Below are 25,390 nucleotides of genomic sequence, written 5' to 3'. Positions count from 1 at the left end.
AAATTGCTGGTATCAGCAGCAAGATGAATGTAAATGAGTTGCTCACATTTCTTGTGGGGCCCATTGACCCTGGCATTAAACTAAGTTGGGAAATCCCGCACCCTTTGAGAAGTACCGTTGAGGCATTGTGTACAACCATTGCCCTTTTGCACACACTCCTCCATTGTGCCTAAGCTGCATGATTTGACTTTCTCGTACAGCAAACAGATGCTGAGATGTCCAGGCTGAGGTGCACCTTGGCTGTTAGTTGGTTTTCCAGTGGGATCAGCAGCCAGGGATGTGGAGGATATCCCTATCCTCCTAAGAGCCTACCTCGTAGTGTTTCTACTTCAAATAATGTGGCCACAAAATTATAATAGCAGGATCACCAGTGAATGAATAAATTCATGGATGGAGAAGTGGGCACCAGTGATTTAATAAGTTAATTAATAACAGCAATGGGCACACCAACAAATCAATAAATTAATACAGCTGCAGGCACCAATGAATAAATTAATTAATGGAGCAGCAGCCACACCAATAAATCAATAAATTAAGGTGCCGTGAGCACCAAAAATCAATAAATCAATGCAGCAACAGGCACCAGCGAATTTATAACTTTGTAGAACAGCAGGCAGCTAATAAATTAATGGATACACAAACACCAGTGGACTAATAAATAAATGGAGAAGCAAGCACCAGTGAATTAATACATTAATATACTCATGAATCAAAAAATTAATAGAATTACTAGCAGTCATCAGCAAGTTAATAAATTAGTACAAAGTGGGCACAGGGCACACCAGAGAATTGGTAAATTAATGGAGAATCAGGAATGGACCTTTTATGAATCCATTCATGTTGCCATCTTTGCAGGTTTGTGCTGATCCTGGCTTGGGGGCAGAACCAGGAAGGGAGCGGGGTGGAGTCAAAGTTGGAAGGGGAGTCATGAAAGCGGAGAGTAGGGGAGAAATTATTATTGGAAGCCCAAGTGCAGGAAGCAGGGCTAAAGTTGCAAGGAGCAGAGCTGTACAGGAGGGCAGCAGAGCCAAAGGCCCAAGATGTTAGAATGGTGCCAGAAGGGAGCAAGGCTGGGCAGGTAGGAAGCTGGGCTCGGCAGGCAGGAGAATTTTATTAATTTTTTTAGAGCAGGGCCGGCAGAAGGGGTGCAGGGCCAAAGGTGCTGGGAGTAAGGCTGGAGGGAAAGGGAGTGGAGCATAACACGCAGGAGAAAATTTTAAAGTATTTTTTCAAAGTTGGGCCAGAGGGGAGCAGGGCCAGGCAGGAAGGAGAGTTTTTTTAATAAACTTTGTTGGAGCCGCAGCCAGAGATGCTTGAGTAATGGAGGCACAATATTTAAGAGTGGGGAGCAGGCTTCTCTCATTTCAGGGCCAGGAATAAGTAGAGTAAGTGCAGACACAAAACATAACAGTAAGATGTCCTTTCAGTACTTCAGCAGTAAGAGGGCAGTTAAAGAGGTAAGAAACACGCAAATAGTCTCGGAACAGAGAACGAACATAAGATAGTAAACATTCTGAATGGCTACTGCTTCCAAGTATTCACAAGGGAAGATATCAGCAACATGCCCTCCACAAACAAAGTTAATCCAGGCAAAATAATGACTTTGATATCAATGAGATGGAAACCCTAGACAGGCTAAAAGGAGTCAAAAACAATAAATCCTCAGTGTCAGGTGACATTTATCCCAGGATGCTAAAAGAGACTAGAAAGGAGATTTGGGAGCCATTGACTATCATTATGAGGGAGTCCCTAGATACCTAGGAGTTATCAGTAGATAAGAATCAGGCCAATATCGTGTCCATACTCAAAAAGGGCAACAACTCGAACACAGACAACGACAGACCTATTAGTCTTACTTTAATCCCATGTAAAAATAGTGGAATTGATTATCAGGTGTAAATTTCAAAATTATCTATAATTTCTTTAATAATATCGATAAATCTATAATAACTTACTAAACAGCAGTCAGAAAGGGAAGATCCAACCTGACCAATCTCTTTCGGGTTGATTTTAACTCGGGGCGGGAATCGGGAGTGTGGGCTGTAAAGTAAATGTTATATTTATGTAGCAATACTAAACACAAATCCATGCGGCTGCAGACACCAAACTTTAAACTTTGTAAAACACTTTGAGCAGGTTTTCAGTGAAACGCGGATGTGGCTTTTATTTCACCGCCGCAAACATGAGATCAATTCTAACTCTTGACAAATCACAAAGATGGACATGGAACAAGTAAAAACACTACAATGTTCAGTCTCAACGGGCCAACAGCATATATTTACAAAACCGATATACCATAAACCCAATATGGTCCACATCATTCACCACAATCAACTGGTATTTTTTTCATAAAATAAAATCGGAAAATCTTGGAAATGCACAGCAATGAGCATCTGCAAGAGAAAATTTGTTTCATGTTTCATATGGAATCTTCAATTATATGAATAGCGACTTCTAGTGAGTTCTGATGACACTTCCTATCCAAAATATCAACCTTCCTTTCTCTTTCATTTGCTGACTGATGTATATTTCTACCATTTTCTGTTTTTATTTCAGATTTCCATCACTTGCAATTTTTCCTTTCATCTCATGTCTTTTTATTATAATTATTAAATTGTTCCTGATAACCCAAAATATAAGCAATTTGAAATGATGCTTATCTTAACAGAGGTTGGTATTATACATTATATTAGTTATTCAGCTCCTGGCAACGAAACATTTCGACAGATCAGCACATGTTCACTAGTAAATGCTGTTAGTTTAAGTAACTTAGTAGGTTAAGTTCTCAGGGTTTTGGAGTTCTGTTGAGTTGCTGAAAAATTGAATAAAATAGTGATTAACAAATAGAAAAGGGATTTAAAGGTATGGGAAATGTTAAAACTATTACAGAACCTGACACTGTAGACATGTAACCCAGAGCTAGACTGTAAATGCTTGGCTCTGATACATAATCATTAGACCACCTATAGATCAAAATGATCTAATGGAACAGACACAGACACAGACAGCAATATAAATGTCTTTTGTTGTTTTTAACCCTCTGACCTGTCAATCATTTCCTTCCAACCCAAAGCATGAAAGTGAACACACAGCATTGGTGGGATATATGAGTACATATGCAAATCAGGCTAAATGCACAAAATGGGAAAACTGTCTCAGTGTGCATGTGCAGGGCCATTTTTCTGTAAGTTTAGCCCTAGCCCGGGAATCAGCTCCAATTTAACTCATAGATAATTACCATTTGAGTAACCTAAGGCTTATTTCTGGAAGAGAAAGAGAATGAATTCATCTTTGATTCTCAGTCTTTTCAGACACATTATTATTTATTCAGTTGGGAAACACAGATTATGCATTTAAACTGGGAAATAAAATTGACCATATCATATTCTTCATGTGATTGACATGGCATTTCCTAACAGTGACTACCCTTCAAAAGTACTTCATTGGCTGTAAAATGCTTTGGGACATCCTGAAGTCATAAAAGCCACTATATAAATGCAAGTCTTTCTTTTTACTGTGCTTTTACAGAAGACCCAAAAGCACAATTTTAAAGTAACAGCATCTGGCCAATTTTGCAAACCATCTTCCATTGTTGGCTTGAATTTATGGAATAATTCTGTTGACAAGAACTTTTATTTTATACATTTAGAGCAAAATAAATTATCAACAAAATAAAAAAAAAATTCTGATTTTTGTAACTTTCAAATTAGCTTCACTGGCACTATTCACCATTCCTTGACTAACAGGTTACACAGACACTCTGCCCCTGGTCTCTGCCTGTCCCATTCAAGAGCCAGCTGTAAAAAGGTATGCATAGATTTGCCTGGACTTCCTCCCTGTGGGAAAGTGGTTTTCTTCTGTTCAGCCCCCCTCCCCCCAGCTGTCCTGGTTCAGATCAGGAATTTATGTAAGGGATATGATCATACAGCATATTATTTGGCACAGCACGCCAACACAACAGTACACTGCTCAATTGGATTCAATGAAAGAAAAAAGCCCCTGAGCTTTCTCTCAGTGCCTCAGTTGGTAAAGCCAGTTGAGCATTTCAGATTAGGAAGGTCCCTGATTCAATTCCTGGCCTCCATTGAGCTAGGGAGAAGAAAAAAGAAAAATCAGCCAAAGTCCCCAATTTTAGCCTCTAGCGGCGACTTGACATGAATTGTCAATATGATGAGATACCAGAGAGTGATGTTGAACCTCATGCCTACTTCGGTGTAACATTTTGTTAAAAATGTGATTATTCAATAGTTTATTAACACATGTCAAGAAATGAGCTTGGGACCATTCTGATCTGTATGGCTCAGCTCTACACTAACTTTATCAATTAAGGCAATGGGAGAAGCTCATATCTTTAAAGTTTTCTTTTGAATGGACCCAGTTGTGTGTAAGGATAAAAGCTGAAATATATATCGTCACCTCGCTTACCAGGATGGGCATTCTCAGCTTACCTTTCCATGTTGGCTGAATTTGCAGTCATGGAATAGAACTTGGGTGTTTGATCCGTTTCACCTCATGAGGTCCACTGAGTGTCACAGCCCACATATAAACAACCACAATACAAAACACTGAATTCAAAGAACTTTGACACATATTTGTATTGCAGAAAATAAGTATTTAAAAATAAAATATTCATCATTGAAATGCTAATTCACAGCAACAAAATTCTGTGGATCCATAATTCCAAAAGGCCTGCTCTGTAGGCACAAGTGCAGTGGAATGGAACTCTCAACTGCCCACATTGAAGGCCACAAACCCCCCATCTCTCAAGAATGGGGTCATTTTCATGGTTGGGATGGGCCACCCATACCTTTAAGGGCACTTCAGAGGTGTCTGCCCTGCTCTAATAGGGGAAGTCAGAGGCCCAAGGAAAATAACATTATTTAAGTTTTCAGCTCCCAAGGAAGCCAAATTTTATTTTTATTAAGGTGATTAACTGAGTCTGAACAAGTTCTGGGGCCTTTACAAGGATCTTAATGAAATTCACACCATTTTTTATGTGCTATGTGCCCATCTCTCCTGTAACTCCCTGTTTGCCTCCTTCCAGACTGTCTTACCCCCTTTTCACAGTGCCAAAATGGTCCAAAAAACATTTTTTGTGACTGAGTATGGTGTATTTTCCTTCCTCATCCTCCTTGACCTCTCTGTTATTTGACATCATGCCATCCTCCTCCATTGTCCAGCTCCATGGGATTGCACTCCATTGCTTCTACTCCTTTTTATGTTGTGATGTGGAGATGCCGGTGATGGACTGGGGTTGACAATTGTAAACAATTTTACAACACCAAGTTATAGTCCAACAAATTTATTTTAAATTCCACAAGCTTTCGGAGGCTTCCTCCTTCGTCAGGTGAACGGTATGGAAATGACATTTTCGAATCCTTCGCATTTGAAAATCACAAAACAATGCCTGGTGATTACTGCCCGTTGCCAAGGCAATCACAGTGAGCAGACAGAAAGGTGTCACCTAAAAAGGCCACCGAATATACAAACCCCCAAAAAAAAAGAGAGAGAGAGAGAAGGAAGACAGTCAATGACCCGTTATATTAAAAACAGATAACATTTGTTCGCTGGTGGGGTTACGTGTAGTGTGACATGAACCCAAGATCCCGGTTGAGGCCGTCCTCATGGGTGCGGAACTTGGCTATCAATTTCTGCTCGACGATTTTGCGTTGTCATGTGTCTCGAAGGCCGCCTTGGAGTACGCTTACCCGAAGGTCGGTGGCTGAATGTCCATGACTGCTGAAGTGTTCCCCGACAGGGAGAGAACCCTCCTGTCTGGCGATTGTTGCGCGGTGTCCGTTCATCCGTTGTCGCAGCGTCTGCATGGTCTCGCCAATGTACCATGCTCTGGGGCATCCTTTCCTGCAACGTATGAGGTAGACAACGTTGGCCGAGTCACAGGAGTATGAACCGTGCACCTGGTGGGTGGTGTCCTCTCGTGTGATGGTGGTATCTGTGTCGATGATCTGGCATGTCTTGCAGAGGTTACCGTGGCAGGGTTGTGTGGTGTCGTGGACGCTATTCTCCAGAAGGCTGGGTAATTTGCTGCAAACGATGGTTCGTTTGAGGTTGGGTGGCTGTTTAAAGGCGAGTAGTGGAGGTGTGGGGATGGCCATAGCGAGGTGTTCGTCATCATTGATGACATGTTGAAGGCTGCTGAGAACATGGCGTAGTTTCTCCGCTGTGGGGAAGTACTGGACGACGAAGGGTACTCTGTTGGTTGTGTCCCGTGTTAGTCTTCTGAGGAGGTCTATGCGATTTTTCGCTGTGGCCCATCGGAACTGTCGATCGATGAGTCGAGCATCATATCCTGTTCTTACTAGGGCGTCTTTCAGCGTCTGTAGGTGTCCATCGCGTTCCTCCTCGTCTGAGCAGACCCTGTGTATTCGCAGGGCCTGTCCATAGGGGATGGCCTCTTTGACGTGGTTAGGGTGGAAGCTGGAAAAGTGGAGCATCGTGAGGTTGTCCGTGGGCTTGCGGTAGAGTGAGGTGCTGAGGTGCCCGTCTTTGATGGAGATTCGTGTGTCCAAGAAAGAAACTGATTCTGAGGAGTAGTCCATGGTGAGCTTGATGGTGGGATGGAACTTGTTGATGTTATCGTGTAGTCTCTTTAGTGATTCCTCACCGTGGGTCCATAGAAAGAAAATGTCGTCGATGTATCTGGTGTATAGTGTTGGTTGGAGGTCCTGTGCAGTGAAGAAGTCGTGCTCGAACTTGTGCATGAAAATGTTGGCGTATTGGGGTGCGAATTTGGTCCCCATGGCTGTTCCGTGTGTTTGGGTAAAGAACTGGTTATTGAAGGTGAAGACATTGTGATCCAGGATGAAGCGGATGAGTTGTAGGATGGCGTCTGGAGATTGGCTGTTGTTGGTGTTGAGTATTGATGCTGTCGCAGCGATGCCGTCATCGTGGGGGATACTGGTGTAGAGTGCCGAGACGTCCATCGTGGTGAGAAGTGCTCCTGGTTCAACAGGTCCGTGGGTACTGAGCTTTTGTAGAAAGTCTGTAGTGTCGCGACAGAAGCTGGGGATTCCCTGCACGATGGGTTTCAGGATGCCCTCGATGTATCCAGAGAGGTTCTCACACAGGGTTCCGTTGCCTGATACGATAGGACGTCTGGGTGTGTTGGCTTTGTGTATCTTTGGGAGGCAGTAGAAGTCTCCCACGCGGGGACTACGTGGGATGAGAGTGCGTAGGATGTTTTGAAGGTCTGGATCGAAGGTCTTGATCAGTTTGTTGAGCTGATGGGTGTGTTCTTTGGTCGGGTCTGTGGGTAACCGTCTGTAGTGTTCCTGGTTGTCCAGTTGTCGGTATGCTTCTTTGCAATAGTCCGTTCTGTTCTGTATGACGATGGCTCCTCCTTTGTCCGCTGATTTGATGACGATGTTGCGGTTGGTCTTGAGAGCTTTGATGGCGTTGCGTTGTGCTCGGGTGACATTCTGGACTGTCTTCTGAGTGCGGCTGATGAATCTGGCATAGACGCATTTCCTGACAGCTTGAGCATACATGTCAAGCTGAGGGCAGCGACCCTCTGGAGGAGTCCAGTGAGACTCTTTCCTCTTCGGTTGCTGTACCACGGATCCCTCTGTCTGCTGTTCCGGATCGTTGATTATCTCATTGGGTTCGCTGCTGAAATTTTGTGGTTTGTGGTAGAATTCCCGGAGCCTCATTCTCCTGATGAATTCCTCTGTGTCTGCCGCGAGACTAGTGGGGTCCATTTTGGTAGTGGGGCAGAAATTGAGCCCTCGGCTGAGAACTTCGATTTCGTCTGGTTGAAGGGTGTGGTTGGACAGATTGACGATAGACTTCCCTGTGGTTGCAACCGTGGTACCAGGGGAAGCTTGGTCGATGCTGGTGGTGATGCCGAGTTTCTCAAGCTTCCTGCTCTTGGTTTTCATGTAGGCAGCGTAGTTCCGTCGCCTCGTCTGTTTGGCGGTGTCTCGTAGCTGGTCTGCTGTGTCCTGAGTACAGGTTGAGAGTATGGACTCTATCTTAGTTTCGAGGTTGCGGCGTCTGCTGTAGAGTTGGTGTATGAGATGGTTGCGGAGTGTGCGAGAGGTACGGCGGCAGAGTCTCTCAGCATAATCCGAGTTGTATGTGGACTTGAGTGGGTTCGTGATCTGTAGTCCTTTCGGGATCTTGTCTGCTTTCTTGCAGCTCTGTAAAAACTTGATGTCTGTGTCTAAATGCGCGATCTTCTTGGATATCCTTTCCACTGTGAGCCGGCAGTTTGTGGTGTCGATGGTAGCCATGATGTGGAGATGCCGGTGATGGACTGGGGTTGACAATTGTAAACAATTTTACAACACCAAGTTATAGTCCAACAAATTTATTTTAAATTCCACAAGCTTTCGGAGGCTTCCTCCTTCGTCAGGTGAACGGTATGGAAATGACATTTTCGAATCCTTCGCATTTGAAAATCACAAAACAATGCCTGGTGATTACTGCCCGTTGCCAAGGCAATCACAGTGAGCAGACAGAAAGGTGTCACCTAAAAAGGCCACCGAATATACAAACCCCCCAAAAAAAAAGAGAGAGAGAGAGAAGGAAGACAGTCAATGACCCGTTATATTAAAAACAGATAACATTTGTTCGCTGGTGGGGTTACGTGTAGTGTGACATGAACCCAAGATCCCGGTTGAGGCCGTCCTCATGGGTGCGGAACTTGGCTATCAATTTCTGCTTGACGATTTTGCGTTGTCGTGTGTCTCGAAGGCCGCCTTGGAGTATGCTTACCCGAAGGTCGGTGGCTGAATGTCCATGACTGCTGAAGTGTTCCCCGACAGGGAGAGAACCCTCCTGTCTGGCGATTGTTGCGCGGTGTCCGTTCATCTGTTGTCGCAGCGTCTGCATGGTCTCGCCAATGTACCATGCTCTGGGGCATCCTTTCCTGCAACGTATGAGGTAGACAACGTTGGCCGAGTCACAGGAGTATGAACCGTGCACCTGGTGGGTGGTGTCCTCTCGTGTGATGGTGGTATCTGTGTCGATGATCTGGCATGTCTTGCAGAGGTTACCGTGGCAGGGTTGTGTGGTGTCGTGGACGCTATTCTCCTGAAGGCTGGGTAATTTGCTGCAAACGATGGTTCGTTTGAGGTTGGGTGGCTGTTTAAAGGCGAGTAGTGGAGGTGTGGGGATGGCCATAGCGAGGTGTTCGTCATCATTGATGACATGTTGAAGGCTGCTGAGAACATGGCGTAGTTTCTCCGCTGTGGGGAAGTAGTGGACGACGAAGGGTACTCTGTTGGTTGCGTCCCGTGTTAGTCTTCTGAGGAGGTCTACGCGATTTTTAGCTGTGGCCCGTCGGAACTGTCGATCGATGAGTCAAGCATCATATCCCGTTCTTACTAGGGCGTCTTTCAGCGTTCCTCCTCGTCTGAGCAGACCCTGTGTATTCGCAGAGCCTGTCCATAGGGGATGGCCTCTTTGACGTGGTTAGGGTGGAAGCTGGAAAAGTGAAGCATCGTGAGGTTGTCCGTGGGCTTGCGGTAGAGTGAGGTGCTGAGGTGCCCGTCTTTGATGGAGATTCGTGTGTCCAAGAAAGAAACTGATTCTGAGGAGTAGTCCATGGTGAGCTTGATGGTGGGATGGAACTTGTTGATGTTATCGTGTAGTCTCTTTAGTGATTCCTCACCGTGGGTCCATAGAAAGAAAATGTCGTCGATGTATCTGGTGTATAGTGCTGGTTGGAGGTCCTGTGCAGTGAAGAAGTCCTGCTCGAACTTGTGCATGAAAATGTTGGCGTATTGGGGTGCGAATTTGGTCCCCATGGCTGTTCCGTGTGTTTGGGTAAAGAACTGGTTATTGAAGGTGAAGACATTGTGATCCAGGATGAAGCGGATGGCCTCTGGAGATTGGCTGTTGTTGGTGTTGGTGTTGAGTATTGATGCTGTCGCAGTGATGCCGTCATCGTGGGGGACACTGGTGTAGAGTGCCGAGACGTCCATCGTGGTGAGAAGTGTTCCTGGTTCAACAGGTCCATGGGTACGGAGTTTGTGTAGAAAGTCTGTAGTGTCGCGACAGAAGCAATGGCTTCTCCTCCTTATCTACATGCTGCTGCTTGGCTACATCATTCCTAGACATGGCTGCCATGTGTACATTGATAAACCCAGCTCTACATCTCCACCACTCTCCCTTGTCCCCTCGACTACTTTTAAGAACATAAGAAATAGGAGCAGGAGTAGGCCATACGGTCCCTCGAGCCTGCTCCGCCATTCAATCAGATTATGGCTGATCTTCGACCTCAACTCCACTTTCCCGCCTGATCCCCATATCCATTAATTCCCCTAGAGTCCAAAAATGTATCCATCTCAGCCTTGAATATATTCAATGACTCAGCATCCACAGCCATTTGGGGTAGAGAATTCCAAAGACTCACAACCCTCTGCGTGAAGAAATTTCTCCTCATCTCAGTCTTGAATGGCCTTATCCTGCGACTATGCCCCCTACTTCTAGATTCTCTAGCCAGGGGAAACAATCTTTCAGCATCTACCCTGTCAAGCCCCGTCATACCCTTATATGTTTCAATGAGATCACTTCTCATTCTTCTAAACTCCAGAGAGTATAAGACCAATCTGCTCAACCTCTCTTCATAGGACAACCCTCTCATCCCAGGAATTAATCTAGTGAACCTTCGTTGCACTGCCTCCAAGGCAAATATATCCTTCCTTAGATAAGGAGACTATAACTGTACGCAGTATTCCAGGTGAGGTCTCACTAATGCCCTGTACAACTGTAGTAAGACTTCCTTACTCTTGTACTCCAACCCCGTTGCAATTAAGGCCAACGTGCCATTTGCTTTCCTAATTGCCTGCTGTACCTGCATACTACATTTTTATGTTTCTTTTACGAGGACACCCAAGTCTCTCTGAACACCAACATTTAATAATTTCTCACCATTTAAAAAATATTCTGTTTTTCTATACTTCCTACCAAAGTGAATAACCTCACATTTCTCCACATTATACTCCATCTGCCACCTTCTCGCCCACTCACTTAACCTGTCTATATCCCTTTGCAGACTCCGTGTCCTCCTCACAGCTTACTTTCCCACCTTTGTATCGTCAGCAAACTTGGATACATTACTTTCGGTCTCTTCATTTAAGCCATCAATATAGATTGTAAATAGCTGAGGCCCAAGCACCGATCCTTGCGGGACCCCACTAGTAACATCCTGCCAACCTGAGAATGATCCATATATCACTACTCTCTGTTTTCTGTCCTTTAAACTGGGGGGCGGGGGTGGGGGGGTCAATGTGCGCACGGCAAACCGGGATAATAAAAACTTACCGTTCCCCATGTGATCATGACTTAATTGGTGGCCCTTAACGTGGCTTCCGGTTTTGCCATCCGAAAGCTGTGCAGTGGGCGGACTGCGCACCCGCAGGACAGGCTGTCAACCGGAGCATCGAGATTTAAAGGGCCATTGCTCCAATGGCTTTTGCTGGAGCCAAGACCAAAGAACACACAATGGAGCAGCACAGGTGCAAGGCTGCTCCAAGATTTAATGATGCCTCACTCCAGGTGCTACTGGACAGGGTGAGGAGGAGGAGGCAAATTTTTTACCCGGCTGACAGGAGGAAGTGCCCTGTCTCTACCACCAAGAAGGCCTGGCTCGAGGTGGCACAGGAGGTCACCAGCAGCAGTAACATCTCCCGCACCTGGGTCCAGAGCAGGAAGCATTTCAATGACCTAATTAAGTCAGCAAAAGGTGAGTACACTTACTGATTCTCCTGCATTCCATGTTCCACATCACCGCCCCACCCCCAACTCATTCTGCACTGCCAACACTACTCCATCACATCATTCCTCACACCCACTTAAGGCTCATCCTCAACTTACCTGCATTTCCTCAGCACTTTCTCACCTCCCCATTTGTTACCCCACCATTATCACTCACCCCAATCCTGATCCAATGTGATGCACCTCTTTCATGGTCAGCTTCACCCAAAGCCATGCATTCATCGGTTGGCCACTTCACCATCACTCATTCACACGCCTGTACTTTCTCCCCTTCTAGGAGAAGGAAAAGCTCAGAATGCACGAGAGGGTGAGGGCTGGGGGGGGGACCACAACAAATAGCGGTCCTCACAGATGCAGAGGAGGAGGCCCTGCAGATCAGCCACACCCTCAAGTGCCTGTCTGTCGGGGACGCTGAGACTGGCACCCCACAAATGTCTGGTGACACAACTTTAACATTCACCACACACAACATGAAGTGATGTTAACAATGCACGACATGTTGAACACCGCAGAATACTCATCGCAACATGACACATCTATGATGATGCTTAATATTGACTTCTGTTCTCTTAAAGGCCATTCAACGACCGCAGTGATGGCAGAGGGTGATTCCTCAGAGGAGCTCTCGGCCTCTGAGGGTGCACGGTCACATTTTAGCGAGCCATCCACCAGCGCAGATACTCAACCTTGGTGGGTCCTAGTAGTCAGTTAGTTGGGTTGGCACCTGGTGAGTCACCACACATAAGTGAGCACGAGCAGACACTAGTGGCAGGGGCAGCTGTGGAGAGTCCGCGTTGGTGGGCGCACTCCTCTCCAGACTCTGCTCAGCTGGACGCAGATGCTGAACCCTGGGGGCCATCCTTTAAAGGGAGAATGATCGATGGACAGCAGCACATTTGCAAGGTCCTGGAACAGATGCCATGCACAGACTCCACAATAGCACAGAGGGGGAAGGAAGCCAACTCCTGCATGAGTGGAATGGTGGCACAGGTACGGGAGCCATCGTGCCCCCCATCCTGATGGTGTCAGTTTGAAGGGGTCTGGAAAGTTGGTCAATGTGTGCAAACAGAAGAATTCTGAGTGGAAACCAAGAATTCTCAGTCTAAACACAAAGATCTCCCAGCTAAAAGTTTGTCTGAGACCCTGCTGCAATAACTCATCTTTTATCCCCATCTGTCAAACAGGGATTTAGATGTCCAAATGGCTGCTGGCTGAAACACGCTGAGGCTGAATGAAAATTGCTCCACTGCCTCAATCACCTTGAAAGTAACAACTTCAACAAGTTCAACGATGTTAATAAGTGCTTTAAATATCAGCCTGCCGGCTTTAATTGCCGGCGGGACTTCCTCATTCCAGAAGCGTGCGTGCACACAGATGCACCTGTGTGAGACGCGGAAGTCGGCGGGTTGGAGCTGGCTTCCTTACCCGCTTGGGATTTTCCCGGCCCCCCAACCCCAATGCACCCGCACTTTGATTTGAAAATCGAGCCCCATGTCTCTGAAATGGCTATTAGATCAAATCCATTTATCTCTATTTATGCAATTAATTCATCTATCTTGTTATGAATGTTCTGTGCATTCAGATAAAGAGCCTTTAATTTTGACTTTTTACCATTTTTTCCTGCTTTGACCTTACTTGTTAGGAACATAGGAACAGGAGTAGGCCATTCAGCCCCTCGTGCCTGCTCCGCCATTTGATAAGATCATGGCTGATCTGTGATCTAGCTCCATATACCTGCCTTTGGCCCATATCCCTTAATACCTTTGGTTGCCAAAAAGCTATCTATCTCACATTTAAATTTAGCAATTGAGCTAGTATCAATTGCCGTTTGCGGAAGAGAGTTCCAAACTTCTACCACCCTTTGTGCGTAGAAATGTTTTCTAATCTCACTCCTGAAAGGTCTGGCTCTAATTTTTAGACTGTGCCCCCTACTCCTAGAATCCCCAATTGGCGCAAATAATTTCTCTCTATCCATCCTACCCGTTCCCCTTAATATCTTATAAACTTCGATCAGATCACCCCTTAACCTTCGAAACTCCAGACAATACAACCCCAATTTGTGTAATCTCTCCTCGTAACTTAACCCTTGAAGTCCGGGTATCATTCCAGTAAACCTACGCTGCACTCCCTCCAAGGCCAATATGTCCTTCTGAAGGTGCGGTGCCCAGAACCGCTCACAGTACTCCAGATGCGGTCTAACCAGGGTTTTGTATAGCTGCAGCATATCTTCTGCCCCCTTGTACTCCAGTCCTCTAGACATAAAGGCCAGCATTCCATTAGCCTTATTGATTATTTTCTGCATCTGTTCATGACACTTCAATGATCTCTTTACCTGAACCCCTAGGTCCCTTTGGACATCCACTGTTTTTAACTTTTTACCATTTAGAGATTACCCGGTTCTATCCTTTTTTGATCCAAAGTGGATGACCTCACATTTGTCTACATTGAATTCCATTTGCCACAGTTTTGCCCATTCACCTAATCTATCAATATCGCTTTGTAATTTTATGTTTTCATCTACACTGCTTACATTGCCACCAATCTTTGTGTCATCGGCAAACTTAGATATGAGACTTTCTATGCCTTCATCTAAGTCGTTAATAAATACTGTGATTAATTGAGGCCCCAAGACAGATCCCTGCGGGACTCCACTAGTCACATCCTGCCAATGTGAATACTTACCCATTATCCCTACTCTCTGTCGCCTTTCGCTCAGCCAACTTCCTAACCAAGTCCGTACTTTTCCCTCGATTCCATGGGCTTCTATCTTAGCTAACAGTCTCTTATGTGGGACCTTATCAAATGCCTTCTGGAAGTCCATATAATTAAAATCCATTGACATTCCCCTGCCCACTACTTTAGTCACCTCTTCAAAAAATTCAATCAAATTTGTCAGGCACGACCTACCTTTCACAAATCCATGCTGGCTCTCCCTGATTAACTGAAAATTCTCGAGGTGTTCAGTCACCCTATCCTTAATTATAGAATCCAGCAATTTCCCCACAACAGATGTTAGGCTAACTGGTCTATAATTCCCCGGTTTCCCTCTCTCTCCTTTCTTAAAAAGCAGAGTGACATGTGCAATTTTCCAATCTAGAGGGACAGTTCCTGAATCTAGAGAACTTTGAAAGATTATAGTTAGGGCATCTGCAATGTGCTCACCTACTTCCTTTAAAACCCTGGGATGGAAACCATCTGGTCCTGGGGATTTGTCACTCTTTGGTGCTATTATTTTCTTCATTACTGTTGCTTTACTTATGCTAATTTTATCGAGTCCCTGTCCCCGATTCAATATTAGTTTTCTTGGGATTTCCGGCATGCTATCCTCTTTTTCTACTGTAAATACTGACACAAAGTAATTATTCAACATGTCTGCCATTTCCCCATTGTCAATGACAATATCCCCACTTTCAGTTTATATGGGACCAACACTGCTCCTGACCACCCTCTTTTTCCTAATATAACTATAAAAGTTCTTTGTATTGGTTTTAATATCCCTTGCAAGTTTCTTTTCACACTCTCTTTTTGTAGCTCTTACTATCTGTTTTGTGACCCTTTGTTGATCTTTGTATCTTTCCCATTCGCCAGGATCTGTGCCATTTTTTGCCTTTTTGTCTGCCCTTTCCTTATGTCTTATACTGTTCCTTACCTCTTTAGTTGTCCATGGCTGTTTTTTTGGCAAGTAGAGTTCTTGCCCCTCAGGGGTATAAACCGATTCTGTATCACGTTAAATGTTTCTTTAAACATTTCCCACTGATCATCAGTCGTTTTACCCATTAACAGATTTGCCCAGTTTACTGTGGACAGTCTCTGTCTCATCCCATTGAAGTCGGCCTTACCCAAATCTAGAATCTTAGCAGCTGACTCACTTTTTTTCCCTTTCAAACACTACATTGAACTCGATCATGTTTTGATCGCTATTGGATAGATGTTCACGCACAGTTAAATGTTAACTAAATCTGGTTCATTACTCATTACTAAATCTAATATGGCTTGCCCCCTTGTTGCCTCTAGGACATACTGCTGTAGAAAACTATCCCGGACACACTCAAGAAATTCACTACCTTTCTGACAGTTGCTAGTCTGCTTTCCCCAATCTATGTGAAGGTTAAAGTCCCCCAGTAAGACCGCTATGCCTTTCTTACACGCTTGTCTAATCTCTGCATTTATACAACCTAGCACTTCAGAGCTGCTGCCAGGGGTCCTATACACAACTCCCACTATAGTCTTAGATCCTTTCCTATTTCTCAATTCAACCCATAAGGTCTCTGTTTGCTGCTTACCTCTCATTATATCCTCCTTTATCATTGAATTGATTTCATCTCTAATCACTAAGGCCACTCCTCCCCCCTTCCATTTTCCCTATCTCTCCTGTCGACCTTATAACCCGGTATATTTAGTTCCCAATCCTGACCATCCTGCAGCCATGTCTCAGTAATAGCTATCATGTCATACCCTCCAATTTGAATTTGAACCTGCAGTTCATTTAATTTATTCCTTATACTCCGTGCATTTTTGTTGCACTCTTATTGGTAAACTCTCTGTCCCTTCCTGCCACACCCTGCTTATCTTTACCCAAGTGACTACACTGTTCTGTTGTCTTAACTTTCCTCATTAGATTTCTAAATTTCCCCTCACCTAACCCCTCCCCCCCCCCCTTTTTAGTTTAGTTTTGTGCTGTCAGACTGCTTGTCCAACATTCAGTCTTGGATGAGTCTTATCTTTTTTCTTGCTGGCCTTCCAGTTTTCATGAACTCCAGCTTGTCCAAAGCTGCTGCATGTATCCTGTTCTGCACAAAGTCTCACGACCCTATCACCCTTGTCCTTGCTGACCTACATTGACTCCCTGTCCCTAAAATTCTCATCCTCATCTTTAAATATCTCCATAGCCTTAGTCAACCCTATCTCCACAAACTCTTCCTGCTCTATATCTCCCACCCCCCACCCCTCAAAAACACTCTGACGTCATGTGCATCCCCCTTCCTGTTGCCTCACTGTTGGCAGCAGAATCTTCCTCCACCTGGGTCCTACTTTCTGGAATTTCCGCCCTACACTTTTCCACCTTTTTATATATGTAATTTAATGAACAAGTTGTTCATATTGAGGAAGATATCAGGACCATTACTCTGTTTTGGTGGGATTTTCTATTGATGGTTTCTTTGCCTTTGGGGGCCAGGGGAGCATTGTCAGTTTTTGTGCCTGAGGGACGGCATGTTTTGGTGCAGAGTGGGAACTGACATTTCAAGTGGGCGTACAGGCTTACTGGAGATCAACTAGTTTCCCAAACAAGGCAGAGCTTCGAAGATAAGCAAGCCTATGTGCCTGCTTGAAACTCTGGCTCTGCACCAGCACTCAGCTGGTTCCACCCTTTGACACACATACCAGTAAGACAGAAGCCAGCAACTGAGATGGAGCCAATCCACCTTCAGCCAGGAGGTAGCATGACCTTGCCAAGCAGAGCTTCTCGGAGATCCAGAATTAAAAAAAGAAACAATTTTAAACAGGTCATCTCTCATCATAGTTATTAACTTCATTTGGTTAACTCCTCTGCCAATCAAGGCTGCGGTCCAGTGTTTTTTGCTTCCCCCCGAACTCAGTTTGCAACTGTAGAATCATTGGTTGCCCACAGGGCAATGTTTACTTGCACATAGTGCACCTAAAACGAAGACAATTTCATCTCGATCGCAAGCTTATTTTTTTACAACCCAAATTACACTCTGTCTCATGTCCTGTAAAATTAATCACACGTGCTTCTTGATTTGCCATTGCAATTAAATATGCCAAATTAGAAAAGGGAGTAACTGAGTAAAGACCACTGATGAAGTTATTCCTTTTCTTTTATTACATTTGTGGCTGTGTCAAATTTACAGTTCGTTATTTGCAAGGATTGTCTATGCATTGGCACAGAAAACTGAACTCTGGAGCCACAATGGTGCAAAGCAGGCAAAATACCAACCAGTTTTGAGCTGTTTACTTTTTTAATTGAAGATATAGAAAAAAGAGCATTGGCAAGCACCTCTGTGATAAAATACTAAAGCTACCCACCATCAAATGTCAGGTAGAAATTAGAAAATGATCTAACACAGAGGGAAATATTTCTGAGAAGATAGACAGATAAGGAGATTGATTTGACTGTATTTAGAAACCAGTAATATCATTTGTTTCTGACAGGCAATCATTTTATTTAATATTAATTGTTCATTTTCTCTGATCTCTGCTGACCTTAGGATTGCATTGTAACAAGCAATGTCTGTCAGTTTACCCAGCTAAACTTAAATCCAGTGACTAAACTAGCAAAATTACATTTTCAAATGGCCACATGCCATTAAATTTTTATTCCATTTAATTCCAGCAAGTAATTACCCCTCATAACCACCCTCATAGCCATAACAGCCTTAATAATAAATTGCTATTTTATTTCAGTGATGAATCTGTTACTGTAGGGGCAAGTTTTATACAGGAACAGTGAATCTTTGATTACATGTTTTATTTATAATTTGTAATTATTCATAATTAGCAATAAAAATACATCATTACAACCTGGGTAGCCCAAATAAGTAAGTACATAGTGCCTTAACTGGAAGAATGAAAAACAATTCAGATTAATTATACGGAGAGAAGAATCTTTTTATGCAGTAAGATGGCTTCATCATTCCGTCATGTTTAATATGATGCAATTAGATCTGCATCCATCAGAGGGACCCTGGTCATGGAGGTATTGGTACAATTCAGTTGGTAAACTCCTGGTTGGAAATTCTCTTCCTCCTATTTAAATCCCTCCATGTCCTTACCCCTCCCTATCTCTATAACCATCTTGAGCCCTACAACCCTCCGAGATCTCTACATTCCCCAAATCTGGCCTCTTGCACATCCCTAATTTTCTTCGCTCCACCATTGCCTAGGTTCTAAATTCTGGAATTCCTTCCATAAACCTCTCCACCTCTTTACCTCTCTCTCCTCCTTTAAAACGCTCCTTAAAACCTACCTCTTTGACCAAGCTTTTGGTTACCTGTCCTAATATCTCCTTATGTGGCTCGTGTCAAATTTTGTTTGATAACACTCCTGTCAAATGCCTTGGGACGTTTTTGCTTTGGTAAAGGTGCTATATAAATGCAAGTTGTTGTTGTTGGACAGTCCCATTGTTGTTGTTGGACAGTCCAATACATTTTAACCTCGGGCTCAGAGAAGGCACTCTAGTGGACAGGTGTAAGGTTTTCTAGTTTTTATTCTAGGCGTTCTATGTTTTGGGGTCCTTTCTAATCTTCCTATTCTGGATTATTTTGGTTGTTATCCTTAGATCACTCTGATGGTTAAGTTTCAATTCTCCATCCTTTTGAGTGGTCTATCATTGCCTTGAGACCTAGGTTAGCTTTTTTGTAATGAGCAGGGGAAAATGAACAACAATCGTTGTTTCATAATTGCTTTTAGCTACCCGATTTGTCTTATGCCTCCATATGCTCCCACCCTGGTTTTCAAAAATGACACAGCATCACTTCTGACAGTGTTATAAGTTTAAAATATCCAGCAAATTTATTTTACAAAAGATGAACAATGAAGAGTGCTCCTTCTGGCTCCACAACACTACTGCGGGCTGCTTTCAGCCTGTGCTTGCCCCCCTCCTATTTGCCTCCCTCCCATTTGCTTCCCTTACATTTGCCTCCCAGGGCCTACCTGAGGCCTGCTGCCAGCATTACAGCCAGCCCAAATTAGTTCAGAGGAAACTTCCTCAGAAGACCCGACAGGCGCCTGTAGCTCACCAGAATTATTCTGATAAGGCCCAATTTCAAATGAGCCTTGGGCTGCTGGCTACTGGTACACATTGTGAGCATGCTGACCATTTCGCTCCCGAAAACTCACCTAAACTAATTTCTCCCTCACTCTCTCAGACACGATGGGCCGAATGGCCGTCTTCTGTGCCGCAAGTTTCTACGATTCTATGGTTCTCACTTTCCTCAATGGCATATGCTGGCACTTCAGTACTCCACACTGTGCACACAATACCTAACACACAATAACAGGGAAGAAGTGTTTCGATGGGTTTTAACTAAGAATTAAAAATATCAAGAAAGAGCAGAAATGTTATTTTACTTTAATCAATTATCTTGAATTTAAATACATTCATCCTGTGCCATTAATTTTCAGTCTAAGTGGCCATGATGAGAAAATTGGCAGAAATCTAGGAAATTTGAGATTGCCATTGACTTAACTGGGGGTTGGAACTCTGATAATCAAGGGTTTCGTTGAAGGCATTGGCGAAGCAGTGCCAAAATCCCAGGAAATGGTGGCATAGCGTAAATAATGACATAACTCACGCCACAATTTCCTGGGACTTTTATGCTGTAAAATGAACCCAATGCCATAGTTGCACCATTCCAGTCCAAGCTCTAGACCATTGCTGTGACAGAATAACTGCTTTCTATATTATATTTAACATTACTTCAGATAACAGGGTGCCTGTGATTTAAAAATTGGCATCAGCCAAATGTATCCCTCGGCAAAATCCATTGTTTATGTGGCAGTAGTGACCAATTCTCATAACTAGCTGCACAATCAGACTGTGGAAATGGCAATGTCTCTCCTGGATGGATTTTCTTTGTGTCAACATCTCTGTTCAGAAATTTATGAAGTCAGAAGTTGATTGATGGTAAAGACTGGTTGTTTGAAATCTTAATGTATGAGGTTAGCAGACCATCGAATGGACAAATTCAATTACTCTGCTGTACTATTAAAGCAAGATGTTTGCAGGAAGATGGTGATATCTAGATATTAACACCCCAGCTCACAACATGTGAGAACTGACTTCAAAGGCACGATTACAACTTGAAAGGATTTCTGTGGTATAAACCATAGGTCTGGTTACTTTGTTTTAGTTCTGTTTGGAGATCTTAACTTTACAGATTGGAATTTCATGTTATCCAGGTACAATATTGCATTGTGCAGGTCTATGAAATACTGTTTTATCCAAAAGTCCTCTGATTATCAAACTCTGCAAGAAATATATTCTATTCAGAATCTTTTAACTGTCTATGGATTGGTGCTATCTTTGTTGTTTTCTAAGTGATATACTCTGTGTATCTCGTGTTTTTTGTTTGTACATACTTACTCAACCTATACATAAATCCATTAGATTTAGCCTGAATGCTTTACTCTGTTGGTCTGGCCAGACAAGGCTGAAGAATGTGGTGGGCATCCCATGTGATCTCTGTGCACTATGTATCATAATTGTGGGTAATTGGTAAGAAAGAAAGGTCTTGAATTTATATAGTGGCTTTAATGTCCTCAAGACATCCTAAAGCACTTCACAGCCAATGAAGTACTTTTGAAGTGTAGTCACTGCTGTTATGTAGGCAAACATGGCAGTCAATTTGTTCACAGCAAGGTCCCACTAGGAGAACTCCCCTGCTCTTCTTCAAATAGTATCACAGGATCTTTTACATGAGACGGCAGACAGGGCCTGCCTCTTCGTGACTTCTCATCCAAAAGACAACAGCACTGAAAATGCAGAATTCCCTCAATATTGCACTGAAGTGTCAGCCTAGGTTACATACTCAAGTTTTTGGAGTGAGGCTTGAACCCATGACCCTTCTGACTCAGAGACAAGAGTGTTAACACTGAGCCAAAGCTGACACCATAATCCCTTTGTATGATACAGGTTTTGGTTCATAGGATAATTGGTCTGCTTATGGAATTCGTTATGATGTAAAACAAAAGTGTTTGTCTAAAGCCCAAATCACAACAGTAGCGTTCCTTTTAGTAGTGTTAGGTTGCTGTTCAACAATTCTGATTAGATCTGTATAGAAAGTACAATTGCAGTCTTTTCAGATGGATGTCTTATGCACACATCTATTGCCTGGATGACAGTTTTTTTTTTATTTGTTCATGGGATGTGGGTGTCGCTGGCAAGGCCAGCATTTATTGCCCATCCCTAATTGCCCTTAAGAAGGTGGTGGTGAGTCACCTTCTTGAACAACGGAGTAGCTTACTAGGCCATTTCAGAGGGTGATTAAGAATCAACCACATTGCTGTGGGTCTGGAGTCACATATAGGCCAGACTGGGACATTAGTGAACCAGATGGGTTTTTACAACAATCTGGTAGTTTCATGGCCACCATTACTGATACTAGTTTTTTTATTCCAGATTTTTATTTAATTAATTGAATTTAAATTCCCCAGCTGCTGTGGTAGGATTTGAACTCATGACTCCGGATTACTAGTCCAGTAACATAACCACGATGCTACCGTACCCGGTATTATTGACAAATCCTTTTGATTCCTTTCAATGAGCTTGTTTCTGATTTCTACCACTTTGGTTAAATTTGAACCAGAACAGAGTATGAAAGTTTCAACTCACTTTGGTGCTAATGTTCTCAATCTGGTCGAATTCAGACCACCTTGGTCTATATAAAACAAGTTTCCTTTTCGCTTTCATCAATTTCATGCCATTAGTGTGAGCTAGCTGTTTAATTATAATTACCTTTTCTGTGCTCTGAAAGGTTATTTTACCATTTACTTTGATTGCAAAAGTATTTTTGTTTATGTGGCGTTTCCTCATCTTAAGTGGCCTTAATGGATTCGACTTCCTCTCTCAGCACCTAGCAACCCATCTTCATCAGCGTTCCATCTGTGCAACTGAACTGTAGTGTCTTTTGCAGGTCAGAACTATTATTGGGAGATGTTTTATCAGAATGTCACATCTTTTCATAACGTTTCCTGTTTACTCTATCCAAGGTGGTCTAAAGCAACTGTTTCAAAGAACAGATTTTGTACACTGATTAGGATTTTTTTCTCTTCTCAACGAAGAAATTTATACATACAATGGGAAAAGTGTAGTTAAATGAGATTTCCCCAATTTATTCTAAAGCAATTGTCATTTGTTGTGGTATCTAATTCACTGCATATATTTGCTTCTCACTGTTGTTATTTGACTTACTTACACTCAACTATCTAAAATAGCATATGAATATGGAAGATAATCGTTACAATGTCGATATGCATAACACAGAAGTGTTGTGCAGCATGGAAACTAGGCAAAAATTCACAAGTTGATGGCCACACACAATCTCAGCAGCAAAGCTTTGTAGCATTTCTTTGCCTGTGAACTCTCTCCCATTCATTGTTGTCACCTGGCACTCTTGCTTCATAGCTACCTCTCATTTATTGAGTCATTGGGCCCGATATTAGGAGGGAGGTGGGTTGGCAGCGGGGGGTCGACTGGGCGCGTGGGTAACGTGCCCAGTGAAATCGGGGTATTCCGCACGCGATTGCAGCCTAATTGAAGGTACTTATGTGTGCTTCCGGGTTTCCCGTTACAGACCCGCGCGGCAGGCGCACTGCGCACCCGCATCTCAGGCTGTCAGCAGGAGGAGTCCTATTTAAAGGGGCAGTCCTACAATGCTCTTCCTGCAGCAAAGAACCAAAATTATAGAATGGAGCAGTCCAGAGGCAAGACTGCTCCAAGGTTTTCTGACTCCTCACTCCCGGTGCTGCTCGATGGGGTGAGGAGGAGGAGGGAAACGTTTTTCCCATCAGGTGGGAGGAAGTGGCCTGCCTCTGCCACCGAGAAGGCCTGGCTCAAGGTGGCAGAGGAGTTCAGCAGCAGCAGCAATGTCGGCCAAACCTGGGTCCAGTGCAGGAAGCGCTTTAATGACCTAACCAGGTCAGCCAAAGTGAGTATACTTACGCATTCTCCCACACTCCATCTTCCACATCACCTCCACCACCACACAACCCCTTCTGCACTGCCACCACAACACTCTCGCATCACTCCTCACATCCACTCAACCATCATCCTCACCTTGCGCCTGCACTTACTCACCGCCCCAGTTCCCATTCGAACACTACCACGCAATCCAATCCTCATACAATCTCATGGCTATGTCTCAAACGCACCCTGCCATGCATCTCCCTCACGCTCACCCCCACCCAACCAATGCATGCAGTGGCTCACTATGCAACCATCACTCAATCACGCCTCTCTGTGTTTTACCTTGATAGGAGAAGCGATGCCAGAATGCCTGGGAGAGGGCAAGGACCAGAGGGGGCCCGCCACACCAGGTGGTCCTAAAGGACGCGGAACAGCAGGCAATAGAAATAAGCCACACGCTGGAGTGCCTGTCCGTGGCGGATGCCGAGACTTGGAGCGCACAAGCGGCTGGTGACAGAAATCTAACACTCAGCACTCATGATAGCGAATGATCTTAACATCACTTGGCATCTGCAGCACCTCAACATCTGTCCACATGCTTAATATTGCTTTCCGTTCTCTTGCAGGGCCATCTGCGACCCCCTTGACTGCGGAGGGCGATTCCGCAGAGGACCTGCCGGCCTCTGAGGGGGCATTGTCACATCTGAGCCAGCCATCCACCAGCTCAGATATACACACACCTCGGTGGGTCACCGTCCTCAGTTAGTTGGGCTTGCACATGGTGAGTCACCACGCACATGTGAGCATGAGCAGACCCTGGCGGCAGGGGCAGCCGTGGAGAGTCCGCGTCGGTGGGAGCACTCTTCTCCAGGCTCTGCTCAGCTGGTCCCAGATGCTGAACCCTGGGGGCCAGCCATGAAAAGGAGAGTCATCGAGGGCCAGCAGCACATTGCCGTGGTACTTGAACAGTTGCCACGTGCACTCTCCACAATCGCGCAGAGGATGGAGGAGTCCAACTCCTGCATGAGTGGAATGGTGGCACAGGTTCAGGAGGGTACCTCCAAGATACTGTCACAGGGATGTGAAGGCATCTCTGAGATAGTGTCGTGGGTTGGTGAGGGAATATCTGCGATGGAGGGAAGGCTAGCCTCCATCGAACTTCAAGAACGGCTCAACGATGAGTCCATTCAGGCCTGACAACGGCCGTTCGGTTTCAGGGTGAGCAACATTCTGCCGCCTTAAACCGGCTGACAGATACATTACAACTGGCCTTCCAAGGCTTCACACAAGTCCTCCAAACTGTCGTCCAGCAGGGTGGAAGGAGTGATGTGGGCCTGGCCCAGGAGAGAGATGATGGTGAAAGGAGACATGGAAGTGGGGACGCCACTTAAAGCGCTCCCATGTCTCACCTGTTGCCCCCCTCTCAACCAGTACCCGCAATGCTGCCTCCTCTCCAGGTGGCCGAGTCTGCCCCTGCACAGGTGCAGGTGGAGTAGTCTTTGGAGGGGCCCTCACGGGCACCGAAACCCAGAGGGAGTCTGCGCAAAGCATCTCATTGGTCAGGGCATGGACAAGAGCAACCTGCCACAGGGTTAGCACCACGTAGGGGTTCCCGTAAACGTAAGGCTAAGGTTTTGTGAGCACAAAGGGGATGCACAGGGGTGTATGACAGAATGTCATGTTTTTCATTTAGTTTTGTTTGTTTTGCCAAGCACATTAAAATTTGTTATCACCACTACTGCCACGTCTTTGCAAATCTTGTCTGGTTTGTGCAATAATTCCCTTTCCTGAGGATCACCATGAATACCCATACCTGATGCCACCCATTGTGTCACTGCAGAGTGGGTGTAGGTGTATTTACAGGGCTCTTTTGCGCAGACGACTGAGAGACGCCGGCGATGTCCCCGGTGGCACCCTGGAAGGATCCGGAGGAGAGGTTGTTGAGGGCAGTGGTGATTTTGACAGCGACAGGTAAGGAGATGGTGCTCGGGCCAACCGGGAGCA

The sequence above is a fragment of the Heptranchias perlo genome, chromosome 13 (genome assembly GCF_035084215.1).
Source record: "Heptranchias perlo isolate sHepPer1 chromosome 13, sHepPer1.hap1, whole genome shotgun sequence".
Classification (NCBI taxonomy): domain Eukaryota; kingdom Metazoa; phylum Chordata; class Chondrichthyes; order Hexanchiformes; family Hexanchidae; genus Heptranchias; species Heptranchias perlo.
The sequence above is the reverse complement of the archived record's forward strand: the minus strand, read 5'-3'. Positions refer to the sequence as shown.